The sequence below is a fragment of the Triticum urartu genome, chromosome 4, assembly GCF_003073215.2.
Source record: "Triticum urartu cultivar G1812 chromosome 4, Tu2.1, whole genome shotgun sequence".
In the NCBI taxonomy this organism is placed as follows: Eukaryota; Viridiplantae; Streptophyta; class Magnoliopsida; order Poales; family Poaceae; genus Triticum; species Triticum urartu.
The window spans coordinates 241,493,405-241,509,933 of NC_053025.1; positions in this window are offsets into that span (position 1 = coordinate 241,493,405).

A 16,529-nucleotide genomic window follows, 5' to 3' on the forward strand; every position below is an offset into this window, starting at 1 on the left:
CTTGGTAAGACTATAAAACTTCTACGATCTGATCATGGAGGTGAGTACATGAGCCAGGAGTTTGATGATCATCTGAAAAGCAGAGGTATAGTACCTCAGCTCACACCTCCGGGTACGCCACAGAGAAATGATGTATCGGAACGGAGGAATCGTACCTTGTTGGACATGGTTCGATCTAGGAGATACGCTCTAGAAACTGCAGCTTTCACACTTAACTAGGTACCATCAAAATCTGTAGACAAGACACCACATGAGATGTGGACCAGGAAGAGTCCCAGTTTGTCTTTCCTAAAGATTTGGGGTTGTGAAGCATTTTTCAAGAAACTTATGTCAGACAAGCTTACACCCAAGTCAGATAAATGCATATTCGTGGGATATCCGAGGGAAACCTTGGGATATAGCTCCTACAACCGGGAAGAGAACAAAGTGTTTGTTGCTCGGAACGAGGATATCCTTGAGAAAGAGTTTCTCAGTCGGGAGGCCAGTGGGAGGATGGTCTGACTCGAAGAAATTCAAGGACCACTCGGGGACGGCTCGGCTGGTGATGAGATCAAACCGGAGTCAGTCAGGGAATGCTTAGTGGAAGCGGCACCGGAACCACAGAGGTCGGAAAGATTGCGCAGAGTGTGTGATGTATTGTTGCTAGAAAGTGACGAGCCGGACACGTATGCGGAAGCGATGGTGATCCCAGATTCCGAGACATGGCTGGAGGCCATGAGATCCGAGTTAAAGTCCATGGATGAGAATCAAGTCTGGGACTTGGTTGATCCGCTGCCTGGCGTAACAGCCATTGGTTGCAAATGGGTATTTAAGAAGAAAACCAATGTGGATGGAAGTGTTCAGATCCACAAAGCTCGGCTTGTCGCTAAGGGTTATGGACAAGTTCAAGGAATTGACTACAACGAGACTTACTCGCAGGTAGTGATGCTGAAGTCGGTGAGGATCGTACTAGCTATAGCTGCATATTTTGATTACGAGATATGGCAGATGGATGTCAAGACGGCTTTCCTTCACGGAAATTTAACCGAGGACGTGTATATGATACAACCCTAGGGTTTTGTCGATCCGACTAGCACTAGTAAGGTATGCAAGCTCAAGAGATCCATTTATGGGTTGAGGCAAGCATCTCGGAGCTGGAACATTCTTTTGATGATGTCGTCACTGGTTTCAGCTTCATCAAAAGCGAAGAGGACTCTTGTTTATACAAGAAGTTAAGTAGGAGCTCGATAGTGTTTTTGATCTTGTATGTGGATGACATACTACTGATTGGAAATGATATTTCAATGCTGAACTCGGTCAAGGAGTCATTGAATGGCAAGTTTTCGATGAAGGACCTTGGTCAGGCAATGTATATTTTAGGCATTAAGATCTATAGAGATAGATCAAGGAGGCTGCTCGGCTTAAGCCAGAGCATGTACATAGATAAAGTGTTGAAGCGGTTCAACATGAGTGGGGCAAAGAAAGGGTTCTTTCCACTTTCACATGGTATAAGGCTAAGCGAGACTCAGAGTCCTTCGACATCTAATGAGCGAAGCAGGATGAGTAGCATTCCATATGCCTCGGCAATCGGATCCATCAATTATGCCATGATGTGTACGCGGCCCGATGTTGCTTTTGCAATAAGCCTAACAAGTAGATACAATGCCAACCCAGGTGAGAGTTACTGGGCAGCGTTAAAGACTATTTTGAAGTACCTAAAAAGGACTAAAGAGATGTTCCTAGTTTATGGAGGTGAGGAAGAGCTCGTCGTAAGGGGTTACGCCGATGCTAGTTTCCAAACTGACAGAGATGATTGTTGATCATAGTTCGGATTCGTGTATGTCATGAACGGAGGAGCGGTGAGCTGGATGAGTTCCAAGCAAGATACGGTGGCCGATTCTACTACAGAAGCCAAATACATTGCGGCTTTTGAAGCTGCAAAGGAAGGTGTTTGGATATGGAACTTTCTGGATGATCTTGGTATTTTCCCAGCCTCATTAAAACTGTTGGACCTTTATTGTGATAATTTTGGTGCCATCGCACAAGCCAAGGAGCCGAGGAATCACCACAAGGTTAGACACATAGATCAGAAATATCACCTGATACGAAAGATCATAAAGAGTGGTGATGTAGAGTTATGCAAAATTCACACAGATGCAAATGTTGTGGATCCGTTGACTAAGCTGCTTCCACAACCCAAGCATGAGGGGCACGTTAGAGGTATGGGCATTCGATGTCTATTTGATTGACTCTACTGCAAGTGGGAGACTGTTGGAGATATGCCCTAGAGGCAATCATGTATGATGATATTTCTTATGTGTTTATGAATAAAGATAGTCCTTGGACATTATCAATGATGTGTATCAGCAAGTACGTGACTTGTTTGTGGGACTATGCATTGTATGATGACTGTCCTAAAAGGTCCCTAGTCGAAAGGGCTGTGTGAACGCGCAGCCAACTAGACTAGCATATGACACGGTCGATGGCTTGGTCTCACTAGCCATGGAGCATTGGATGCTAACCGGATAATATGAACTTGGAAGGATCTGGTCGGATTCGACGTAGTCGGATCTGAGTCGAGATAAGGGCCAAGCTGGACAGACCCAACTATGAGACGCAGCGATATGTCATCTGTGAGTCTCTAGTACAACATATGTTCTATGTTCAAGACCTGAGCTGACGCATGTACTCGAGATGGTGACAGACTTGCTTTGGGCCTACCAAACGCTACTCCGTAACTGGGTAGTTATAAAGGTAGGTTTCGGGTTTGTCCAGAACCATGCTGCAAGACATGGTCGAGCAAGATGGGATTTGCCCCTCCGATCAGGAGAGATATACTTTGGGCCCCTCGTGTGATCCGACCAGGATAAGCATGGCCATGCGACAAGGATTATGAGATAATCTGGTTTGTGGTCGGCATCAATGGAAATAGAGAAGAGGTCGGGCTAGCACAAGGATGAAAAACTCGCCTTGAGCCCGACAACATATATCGTGTGGCAAAAGGAATGGAAGTATGATGTACAGGTTCGCCTAACCAGCTTCATAATCTGTTTGGTGTTCGGCATGCCTTACTAGAGGCCGCTACCAACTGTGTAGTTCGGAGTTGATCTGAACTGCGACCAAGCCGGCTTGAACCTAAGGGGTCACGCGCTTAAGGGAAGGAACCTACGAGGTCGGATCCAAGGACACTGGTCGGATGTGGTCCGAGCTGTATTCGGATTGTGGCCGAGTATACTTATGGGCTTTAGGGTCCGTCCAAGGCCCAAGTGTTGAGCCTGCGATGGACGCCTATATAAAGTGGAGGTGCCGCACACTCACGCGATTGATCGCTTCGGCGCTGTCACTAGGGTTTGCAGGTGTTGCAAATAGACACCTCCACTCATCGCCGGTAGTGTGATCGAACCTAGCAGTCCACCGCACGACGTTCATCCTGCACGTGCGAATACCGTTAGAGGCAGTGCACTTGCGCTGCTCTGGCGAACCTATACGTGGGAACCGACTACCAGGTGTATGAGGGAGATCGGACGAGGAGGAGACGATCCACGCGGACGCGCTGCCCCAACTCTTCTTCCGCTCCACGACACTGCATGTCTAGTGGTAACGAACTGTGATCCATCTCCCGTAGCATGTTCTTGGTTGTTCTGCTCGTAGGAAAATTTTAATTTGCAGTCGATGCACCCTACCGTAGAAACCAACAATTTTCATCCTTTCCCAAGATTGTGCAACATGCTCATGTTCAAGTTGCTTGAAATTCATGATCTGGGTTCTAAGGGAAATATTTTTTTTGTACAGAAAATACTTAGTGATAAAAGCATCTTTGCACTTATTCCAAGAATCAATACTATTGCGCGGCAAAGAAGAGAACCAAATTTTTGCAGAATCACACAAAGAAAACGGAAATAATTTCATCTTAACCACATAATTGTCCACATCTTTTTTCTTTTGCATATCGCATAATTCGACGAAGGTATTAAGATGGGACGCGGCATCCTCATTGGGAGTACCGGAAAATTGGTCTTTCATGACAAGATTCAGCAAAGCTGTATTAATATCACAAGTCTCTGCACCAGTGGAGGGAGGAGCAAGTGGAGTGCCGATAAAATCATTGTTGTTGGTATTTGAGAAGTCACATAACTTGGTGTTCTCTTGAGTCATGATGACCACACAACAAGATTGCACTCAAAAACAGATCCGGCAAGAAAATGATGAACGGAAAAGAGGGGCAAATAAAACGACAAATTTTTGTGAAGTGGGAGATATGAAAATGGGAGGCAAATGGCAAATAATGTAAATTGCAAGGAGATGAGATTTGTGATTAGGAACCTGATATATGTTGAAGATCCTCCCCGGCAACGACACTAGAAATTCCTTTTGATGTCGCTTGAAGCTACGCCAGTATTTCCCCAAAGAGGAAGGGATGAGGCAGCACAGCGGCGGTAGGTATTTCCCTCAGATGTGAAACCAAGGTTGTCAAACCAGTAGGAGAACCAAGCAACACAACATAAACAACACCTGCACACAAATAACAACTTCTCGCAACCCGACGTGTTAAAGGGGTTGTCAATCCCTTTCTGGGTACGGCGCCTCAAGATAGGCAAATAGACGTGAGGTAAATTTGTAGTATATTGATAGATCGAACGCCAAATAAATAAATTGCAGCAAAGTATTTTTGTTTTTTTGATTAATAGATCTGAGAATAAACGCAAAGGAAAATAGATCACAAAGGAAAATAATATGAGAAACAGACCCAGGGCCGTAGGTTTCACTTGTGGTTTTCTCGAGAAAAATAGAAAATGGCGGGGGAACAATTTACTATTGGGAAATTGATAGAACTTCAAATACTCATGACGATATCCAGGCAATGATCATTACATTACATAGGCATCACGTCTAACATTAGTAGACCGACTCCTGCATGCATCTACTACTATTACTCCACACATCGACCGCTATCCAGCATCCATCTAGTGTATTAAGTTCATGGAGAAACGGACTAATGCAATAAGAACGATGACATGATGTAGACAAGATCTATCTATGTAGAGATAGACCCCATTGTTTTATCCTTAGTAGGAACATACATACGTGTCGGTTCCCCTTCTGTCACTGGGATCAAGCACCGTAAGATCGAACCCACTACAAAGCACCTCTTCCCATTCCAAGATAAATGGATCCCCAAGTATCGGAGAAGAAATACGAGGCTATAAGAAATCATGCATAAAAGATATCAAAGAAACTCAAATACTTTCATGGATATAAAAAGATAAATCCGATCATAAACTCAAAGTTCATCGATCCTAACAAACACACCGCAAAAGAGTTACATCATATGGATCTACAAGAGACCATTGTATTGAGAATCAAGAGAGAGAGGAAGCCATCTAGATACTAACTACGGACCCGAAGGTCTACAAAGCACTACTCACGCATCATCAGAGAGGCACCAATGGAGGTGGTGAACCCCATCCGAGAAGGTGTCTTGATTGGATCTGGTGGTTCTGGACTCAGCGGTGGCTGGATCAATATTTCGTCCACTCCCCTAGGGTTTTGGGAATATTGGGGTATTTATAGAGCAAAGAGGCGGTCTGGGGGGCACCCAAGGTGGGCACAACCCACACTGCAAAAAAAGACACTTCTGTGATGATGCGTGTTTGTCAGAGTAGGTCATGTTTTCTGTCATGCATGTACATCCATGACAATTTTATGACAAAATCAAGATAGTCATACCTGTGCTATCGTAGAAGTGTTCCATGACATTACCAAAATTATCATCACGGAAGTGTCCACTTCCATGACGATAATTCGTGTGTCACAGAAGTGCTTTCGTCAAGGGTGACTGACACATGGCATCCACCGCAACGAGTTGCCGTTAAGCTATCGGGTCTGGTTTTGGATCCGATAACCCGTTAACAGCCCGGACCAATGGGAAATTTCCACATGTAAAATTATAATTGGCCGGAGGAAACACGTGTCAGCTCGTCAGTGGGTCAGGTAGGCGCCTATGATATGTCGACACATGCGACGGCCCACCACTCGCCCATTTAGCTTACAAAGGTCGGCATGTTTTACTTAGTCAAAAGTTAACGGGCTGACCCATGAAAAGCCAGTTAACGATCTCTTCGGAAATAGCTCATTTTGCGGCCTGGTAACTCACGGCCCGTTAGGTCCTACCCGAAATCGGCCCAACAACGTCATGTGGGCCGTCGAATATAACACCAGCCCGTTTCACTTTGGGCCATGTATGGCACACGATGTATGTCGACCCATATGAGCCCTTCCTATCTTTAGGCCCATTAGAGGCCCACGGTGACTCTAGCCCATAATGAACAGTAAATTTCTTTGTACCCATTAACGGCCCATGATTCACATGGGCCGTTTCCAGCCCATGTTAGCTTTCAGCCTACTGACGGCCCATACATTCTTGGCCTACTTTCCGGCCCTCAATTACTTCCGGCCCGTTACTGGCATGTTCCCCTAATGGGCCAAATTTGTCCCGTGGCAAGTGTCGGCCCATTTATGGCCTGTTACCCGTTGCGCCTGTTTCCAGCCCGTCCTATATTCTAGACCATTAACGACCCATTATGCCTATGACAGAATTAAGCCTTTGCTGTGCTCCGGCCTGTCAATGGCCCGTTACCATGCTAGGCCGATACCAATTACGCCCGTTAACAGCCCATGTTGACCCATTTATCTGACGGCCCGAGGCCCACCGATTCTACGGCCCTGTTGGAGGCCCATTTATCAACGGCCCATAGGAGGCCCATGGATCCTATGACCCGTAGGAGGCCCATGGATCCTACGGCCCGTAGGAGGCCCATGGATCCTACGGCCCGTAGTAGGGTCAAGGTTACCACGGTCCATATATGGCCCATGGTTGTTGCGGCCACTAGAAAAGCAGGGAAAATGAAGACTAGGAGATAAATAAGCCCGAAACTAACGCTAGGCTATTAAGGCGATTGCACAGATTACCTCCATTGGGCATCAAAGATCGCCACCTAGTGCAAATACAGGGAACACCGTACACTATACAAAAATGGCTTGCTGTTTTCTTCAGCCGGTGGCTGCACGTTAAGAACAATTTTTTTATCACAACAAAAAAAATTACAACTATAAAAGAAAAGGAAGGTTGGCATAAAAGTTAATAGTCTGGCAGATAAATGCACCACCAGAAGTTCAGAAGCTCAGTTCATTTGACCTGACTGTTACGTTTTCATGATGTATTGTCTGATGGAGCACCATAACCTTCGCCTTAATTTCTTCTAGGCTCCTGGACAACATAGCAAATGTTTGATAGTCTCGTTTCAAAACCATGCATATCTTGATGACATCGAACAATGTCTGTCCTTGTTTCACAACGGGTCTTTGTTAGGGAATGGACTTGTGTCTAGTGCGTAGATATAACATTTTTTTTGAGCTTTCATATCTTGATCATGAGGTAGTTTGGACGAGATTGCTGTAACACCCCGGATGCAACCTACCTTATTTGTATTCCAACTCTTGCCATTTCCGGCACTAAGTTATGTTATTTCCTTGTTGTCGGGTTTTTTTGTCTTCGTGTGCTTTTGTCCTTGTCGTGCATCTCATATAATGCCATCATGTGCATTGCATTTGCATACGTGTTCATCTCATGCATCCGAGCATTTTCCCCATTGTCTGTTTTGCATTCCGGCGCTCCTATGTCCTCCGGTGTCCCTTTCTACCTCTTTTCGTGTGCGGGTATTAAACGTTCTCGGATTGGACTGAGACTTGCCAAGCGGCCTTGGTTTACTACCGGTAGACCGCCTGTCAAGTTTCGCACTTTTTGGGCTTCGTTTGATACTCCAACGGTTAACTGAGGGACCGAAAAGGCCTCGTGTGTGTTGCAGCCCAAAACCCCTCCAAACTGGCCCAAAACCCATCTAAACCCCCTCCATCACCTAGGCCGTTCTATCATGATCGCGTGACCGCAAACCGCACCTCATTTGGAGCCCCCTAGCTCCCTCTACCTCTATATAAAGGCCACTCCCTGAAATTTTCGGGCAAACCCTAGTCCATCTCCCTCCTCCCGCAACCGGACACGTCCACCGGACGTCCGGACGCGTCCGCCGCCGCCCTCGTCCAATAGGGATGCGCCACGTCGCCTAGGGCCGAGCCCCACTTCGCCTCCGCCGCACGGGCCCGCCAGGCCCAGCTCGGGCCCTCCCGCCGCCGACAAGTACTTCATTTCATCTCACTGCATCATGTTCATTTGATCTCATCTTGATACCCTAAATGATGTTGGAAGAGGGCTATGTGATGTTAGTTTTAGATTCTTATCAGGTTTTGCACTTTTGTCATTTTTGCCATGATTAATGTGTGCATCCTATGATCTTGAGCTCTACACAAGTTTTGAAGTATGCCATGCCATCTTTACAGGGGTGTATGTCATGTATTTTTGTGATCTCTATGGTGACAAGCACAAGCATGCAAAGTAGCTTACTTAATGTTGCTGATTTCAGGGACTTAGAAATATTCTAAGTCTCTGCCCTGTCATTATTTTTATGCCATGTGTTCATGTTGCTACCAAGTGATCCGTGCATCTTTTGAGCATGATCACTAAGGATGTTTTGTAGATATTGTGGTGCTCTATCCATCCATATCTTTGTTTGTATTTATGGAGCACCCTAGCTTGAGTCAATTGAGCTCTACTTTTGCTATAAAATGTTCCTGGCAGGTTGTTAACATGTTTAGCAATTTTGCCGAGCTTGTTGTAGTTGATCCGTGCATTCTATGATGTTGATCTTGCCATGTTTAGCTTCTATGCCATGTCCACTTGCTGAGCGTATGCTTAGTTTAACATGCAATGCCTTGTGGGGAGTGCATCGAGCTCGTAAACATGCCTACTTAATATCTGTTTTGCCATGTTCCAATTTTTCACTAAGTCTGAATCTTTTAATGATAATTGCTATGTTCACATGGTTGCCATTATATTTTCTGATCCCTTTTGGCTTATGGTCAGTAAGGGACTTTTGCTGCATGCTTTGAGTAGCTTCATGCCATGCCTTGCTTTGCCATGATATGTTCCTGTAGCATGTTGTTACCTTGCTCTAAACATTGCTTCCTGATGTTAAATTCCTGACTGGATGTAAATTTCACTAAGTCTGTAACCTGATATCTTTTGCACTTTTGCCATGCTTGTTTGAGACTGTTAATGAGTGAATTAGCCGTAGCTCAGTGTTCATATTTTATCAAGCATCTTGAGTGGATCCCTGCCATGTATTTTGTTGTCATGTTGGAGTGCTTTATCATGTTGTTCTTGATGCATTTAGATGGTCTCGTGCTGTTAATCGTAGATCAGTGCCATATTTGTTTTGCTTGTCATTTCCAAACGTGCATCCGATTCCGGTGATCTTTATATCGATTTCGACCGAAATCAACTCCTATTTCTAGTGGCACTCTTGGCTTTCCAAGTTGAGGCCAGGTTCAATCATTTCTTTCTGAATCATGCATATGCATCACATATCGTATCCCGCATATCCTGACATGTTTTACATCATGTTGTTTGTGCATTGCACGTGGTTGATTGTTCTCCCTTTTGCTTGTGTTTCTTGATTTGGGTAGAGTGGGGAGACGAGTACATGATTGAGGAGCCCGTTGAGTACGTTTACGAGGATCAAGTCAACTCGGAGAACTTTGCAGGCAAGATGACCATACCCTAGAAATCACTTCTATCTTTGCTTGCTAGATGCTCGCTCTCTTGCTATGCCTATGCTACGATACCTACCACTTGCTTATCATGCCTCCCATATTGCCATGTCAAACCTCTAACCCACCTTGTCCTAGCAAACCGTTGTTTGGCTATGTTACCGCTTTGCTCAGCCGCTCTTATAGCGTTGCTAGTTGTAGGTGAAGATTGGAGTTTGTTCCTTGTTGGAACATGTTTATTATTGGGGTATCATTATTATATCTTGTCTATTTTAATGCACCTATATACTTGGTAAAGGGTGGAAGGCTCGGCCTTATGTCTGGTGTTTTGTTCACTCTTGCTGCCCTAGTTTCCGTCATACCGGTGTTATGTTCCTTGATTTTGCGTTCCTTACACGGTTGGGTTATAATGGGAACCCCTTGAAAATTGGCCTTGAATAAAACTCCTCCAGCAATGCCCAACCTTGGTTTTACCATTTGCCACCTAGCCTCTTTTTCCCTTCGGTTTCCGGAGCCCGAGGGTCATCTTTATTTAAACCCCCCTGGGCCAGTGCTCCTCTGAGTGTCGGTCTGACCGAGTAGACTGCAGGGCCACCTCGGGGCAACTTGAGGGTTGGTTTTACTCGTAGGATGTCTCATCTGAGTGTGCCCTGAGAACAAGATATGTGCAGCTCCTATCGTGATTTGTCGGCAAATTCGGGCGGCTTTGCTGGTTTAGTTTTACCATTGTCGAGATGTCTTGTAACCGGGATTCCGAGTCTGATCGGATTGTCTTGGGAGAAGGAATATCATTCGTTGGCTGTGAGAGCTTGTGATGGGCTAAGTTGGGACACCCCTGCAGGGTTTTGATCTTTTGAAAGCCGTGCCCGTGGTTATGGGCAGATGGGAATTTGTTAATGTCCAGTTTTAGAAAACCTTAACCTAAGCTTAATTAAAATGAATCAACTGAGTGTGTGGCCGTGATGGTCTCTTTTCGGCGGAGTCCGGGAAGAGAACACGGTCTCGTGTTATGCTTGATCGTAGGTTGTTATAGGATCACTTCTTGGTCATAGTTCTTCGACCATGCCTTTGCCTTCTCTTCTCGCTCTCTTTTGCGTATGTTAGCCACCATTTATGCTAGTCGCTTGCTGCAGCTCCACATCATACCTTTTACCCTTCCTATAAGCTTAAATAGTCTTGATCGCGAGGGTGTGAGATTGCTGAGTGCCCGTGACTCACAGATTACTTCCAAAACCAGATGCAGGGACCGATGATACTATTCCAGGAGATTCAACTGAGCTCAAGTGGGAGTTCGATGAGGACTCAGGACGATACTATGTGTCTTTCCCAGATGAACAGTAGTGGTGCCCAGTTGGGGCGATCGGGGACTACGTTGCATTTGGGGTTTATCTTTATTTTGGTTCCATAGTCGAACCTTGAGTGTATTTGGATGAATGTAATGTTATTTATGCTATTTGTGTGACGTGGCGAGTCTAAGACAACTATGTATCCTTTTCCCTTATTGTATTACATGGGTTGTTGTGAAGATTACCTCACTTGCGACATTGCTCTCAATGCGGTTATGCCTCTAAGTCGTGCTTCGACACGTGGGAGATATATCCACATCGAGGGCATTACAATTACCTTAACAACTAACCCAGTATTACGAAGGAATGTGCTTTTGGTAGTGTTAGTGGACAGGTACTGACCCACTGCATCAAGAGCTGACATTGCGGTTATAGTTGCCTCGCCACCTTGAGAAGGTGGCGGTTCCACCATTTTTTCCATAGCTTGCTGAAAAGTTGAGTTTTTACATTAGTAGTACCAGAACAGAAGATATTAAGGAGGCAGCAAAACCAAACAAAATATCTTTGGTCTATATACAGAACTTATTCTAGTGAACCCATGTAAAATATTTGTTGTATTTTACTGCAAAGTACATAATAAAACCAGGTTCCAAACATATGACCATGTACCATGGCTAATGTATTGTCTATTTCTTCACATTGTATTGACAACTAAGGATAAAGAGACAAAGTTTATAATACGGTAAGCATAGTATGACATCATTCATATCACAAAAAAATTGAGAATAGACAAACAGGCAATTGTAACGTTGTGTGGGCAAGTCCAGCACGGAACTACATTACAGGTCAAGATCAAAGGAACATCACTCCTATCTTTTAAACCTTGAAAGGTGCAATTATACGCTAAGACAATTGTGTATAAAATTGAAAAGAGTAATAGACATTGGCTACAAACCATGCAGTTCAAGGCACGAGTCATATTAAGTAGTAGTTAAAAGGCATGAGGATTAAGGACTTACAACAGTGGCTTTGGCTGGTGTAGTCATGCCCTTCGTCTTGCTAGTGTGACAGTCCTTAAAGATTTCCACAACATTTGGTTCAGGTACTTATTTGGTACTTGCGGGCTTTCCTCTGCATTTGTAACAAGACAATATAGATCTGATAATATGGTAGAGTGAAAAGAGTTAAACAGCAGCTAATTACAAGAGCCTCGCAGTGTGCAATATAGCTACGAGATCCTGTCGTCTGTTGGAATTTCACTTTCGTACAGTTGGCCTTGTTCTTTGAACAGTCCACCTACAGAAATAGATTTGTGTGGCACATTTATAAATAGTACTTCAACATGTGATCTGATCACATATATAATGTACCTGATACTTTGGATCAGACGAGTGCTTAACGAGGCCTCTCTAGTCTTCATCCGATATATTTTCCACTGGTTATGTTAGTGCAAGTTCACTGTTAGCCTTGCCTTCAAAGTGAGTTTTCCTCAAGTTATACCGATATTTTCATAGAGCAGACTTGAAAACATGGGTGTAAGCTTGTCTGGTTGCATCATCTTGGCTATCTAACTTGAACCTCATCTTTTGAAAATTATGGGAGTCTCATTATTAGCAACCTAGAAAGTATGGGACAGAGCAAGACGATATTACTAGTTCCCATACATAACCATACTTACAGATAAATGGTCAAGGAAGGTGTTGAACTGGGTTTCCTCTTTGTCATTCCTGGACTGAATCCATGTTGGGAGGATATGTACATGACACCTAACGGCAACCGCTGCCTCTGATACTAACTTGGCTAACTCTGTAGCATCATGTGGCCTTTTTAAACCTGCCTCAACATGGATCTCCGTTCTTCCTCCTCTACATTTAGTTAACCTATCGAGCATTATCCCTGATGTTTGTTTCCTCTTGCGCCTAGGTGCTAGTCCAACAACGAACATAGAAAGTGTTAGTGAACATCAAACTGTGAGACTACATATAAAGAAGCTTGCAAATGTAACTTGACTCCAGCAACTACCTTCTTCTAGTTGAAGCTCACAAAGTTCATCTGATCTTGCCAACTCATCTTGTGTCAAGAGTTCTTCGGAATTAGTGTCAGGTGGCAAGGGATCTTGGGAATGTGCTGCTAGCTGAGTTTACCAACGATTAAATCGTGCAACTGGTGGTATGGTGGAAGGTGTTGCAACAACTAGGGTTGTCTCTGCTTGTTTGGTGGAAGCTATTTGTTTCTGTTTGGCTTGTTCTACAACTCATGTAGCACCGGATACCCTGTTTGTACAATTTTTTGCTGGACTTTGACCTTCTATTGCACCATTAGTACCAGCAGAATCTGCAGGATTCTTCCGCTTCCCATTGCCTGTCAATCCGTGTTGCTTCCTCTTTCTTTGTGCCATGTTAAGTCAAGCCGACAGGAAAAACGAATAACAATTTAGTTCTTCAGAACAAATTGATGCGTGATACAGAGGAACTGAACTTTGATGTTAGATAATCACATGATAGGAGGATGTAATATGTATGAAAAATAGGACGGCATGAGATAACCAGAACTATGATGTGTAAACCAAGCAGAAGAAATTTCACTAAATTAGAAGCGATGCAATGGAAGGTAGACACCATATGAAAGATGCTACAAATATCACTCTGCCAAGTTAACAGTGTCTCATCATAAATGGCGTTTAAACAAATGTGAAGCAGTACAAGAAATAAATCATATGCAAGATGCAAATAGCATCACACTACCAAGTTAAAGGTCTCTCGTCATTAGTGCCATTGCATATTCACAACATTTCATATTCAGAGCTTATGATGTGTAAACTAAGGAGAAGGCGTTTCAATAAATTAGAAGCAATGAAAGATAGACACCATATGCAAGATGGAGCGAATATCACTCAACCAAGTTAAAACTGTCTCGTCATAAGTGCCATTTCAACAAATTAGAAGTAGTACAAGCTAGAAAAGAATGCGAGATGTAACCTATATCACACTCCCAAGTCAAATGTGTCTTATGATAAGTGATTGTTTTAGGTTACAGAACATTACTACTTTGATGTAAGAACATGGTGTGATAGACAGATATTGTATGTTCGAGAAATAGGAACACGTGTATTATTCACAAGTATAATGTGTAAAGTAAGCAGATGGAATTCAACAAAAATTTAATCAATACAAGCTAGACATCATACATAACATGCAACCACATATAACATTGCCAAGTTAGAGGGAGCACCTGTGATGGTGCACTAGGGGAAACATGCTCATCATCAACACAGCTACCTTGAGTGTCTATGCATGTGTTGTCTTGGCAATCATCTTCGGGGGATGGAGGAGTAGAATCTGTAGAGGCCCTCAGTTTGGAAGGAGCACCTTTATCCGATGCCTTGCTAACTTCCTTCTGCTTTATTGATTTTGAATTGTTAAGTAAAACTGACAAGAAAAAGCAATAAAATTCACTCTTCAGAACTCATTCGTGCATGATACTGACAATCACTACTTTGATGTAAGGCAAACACATGATATCAGGATGGAATATGTATGAAAAAAGGACAGCATGGCATATTCACAATTGTTTGTGTAAACTAAGCAGAAACCATTTCAACAAATTAGAAGCAATGCAAGCTAGACACCACATGAAAGATGCAACCAATATGACTCTGCCAAGTTAAAAGCGTCCCATCATAAATGGCATTTCAACAAATTAGAAGCAGCGCATGCTATAAATCGTATGAAAGATGGAACAAATATCACACTGCATATACTAAAGGTGTCTCGTCATATTGATTGTTGTGGGAGACAAAAAAACAATAGTTTTATTTAAGGACATTCTTAATAGACAGATGTACTATGTACTAAAAACAGGAAGGCATGTCACATTAACAGGTATAATGTATAAACTAAGCAGAATAGCACATGCAATTTAACCAGATTGGAGGAATTACAATCTAGACACCATATGCAACATGCAACCACATATCACACTGCCAAGTTAGAGCAAACACCTGCAATGCTAGTGTAGGGGAAATGCGGTAATCAACTATAGAACTACGTTCACTATCTTCATCTAGCCTAGCTATTTCTTGAGAATCATGTCGGGAGGCTGACGCTGCATTCTTTAAATGAGGATCTTTACTCATAGTAGTCCACTGGCCTGACTGCCTCATCATAAGTGATTGATGAGGGATACACAAGAACATTAGCTTGATGTAAGAACATGGTTAATAGACAAATATACTAGTATGTACCAAAAACAGGAAGGCATGCCATATTCAAAGGTATAATGTGTAAGCTAAGCAGATGCAATTTAACCAAATTGGAAGCAATACAAGCTAGACATCCGGCTGGAGTGGTGAGCATGATCATCTAGGACCTGAGAGCTTGGTGGGAGGTGGGCTGCTTCGCCACCATCGTGTCTTTTTAGTTGGCTTCTAGGTGATGCCTGCCTATGTTGGGCTTGTCACTGGCTCGGTCTAGTGCCCAGACTAGCTATTTGTCTTCTGGTGCTCACGCGACGGTGGTTCATGTAAAAATATCTTTCCTTACCTTAATAAAGACTGACTTCGGCCTTTCAAATACAAGCTAGACACCATATGCAACATGCAACCACATATGGCACCGTGAAGTTAAAGCAATCACCTGGGATGGTGGTTCATTGCGAGCAAGGTCATCAACTCTAGAGGTACGTTTACCGTCTCCATCTGCTGACATTGCACCTATTATAAGGTTGAAACCTGTCTAGCCTATCCGCATACGACGATGGAGCGACTTCTCTCTTTTATTTTTTTCTTCTCTCATAGCAGCAGAGTCTGAAATACCTTGCATAAAAACACAATAGTGAGAGTATGGCTGAAGTGTGTGCAGAACTAGTGCACTGTAAAATTAGCAGATAGCAGGTGGCTAAAAAATAAATCATAGGAGACATATGATAGCTCTATAACATTGCATGACAAACAAAATTAGATTCTACTCCATATGATTTTGTAATATATGAGCATAGGAAATGCAGGTACTCCTCCAGCACACCACCACATGTGGTCCTATCAAGATAACAGTCGACTGAAAATAAATAGGTCAGTCGATTTTTTTATGAAACGTCCGATCTATAAGGGACGGGCAGATGGCCTTCATCTACCTCCCGCTAGTCACTGTTGACGATCTTTCTTGAACCGCCAGCGACCACAGGCCCAGTCCCCTGCCTCCGCCGCCTCACCCTCCCCTCGACCTCACACCACCGTCGTGGTTGGCCTCGGCTTCAACTACTAGCCTTGGAGGGCGTTGCGGTTGACGTTGCGGTGGACGATGACGGCCGGGTATTGGCTCCGGCGTCATGGAGGAGGGCGGCAGTTGATGGGTGGGATGGGGTGGCGGACGGAGGACGCCGGGGTTTCGCGGCTGGTGGAGCGGTAGTTCTGGAACCCACGGAGTACGAATCATGAATCGGACGGGGGGGAGCTAAGGGAGAACCATGTTTCGGTCTGGGACGCGCTTGTTTTTGGCTTTTTTGAATAGATGGGACGTGTTGGTTTGAAATTTGGGGAAAGTACAAACTTTGCCCCCCTCTTATATTTCGGACCAACTACGGGTCGGGGGTAGGATGGTAATC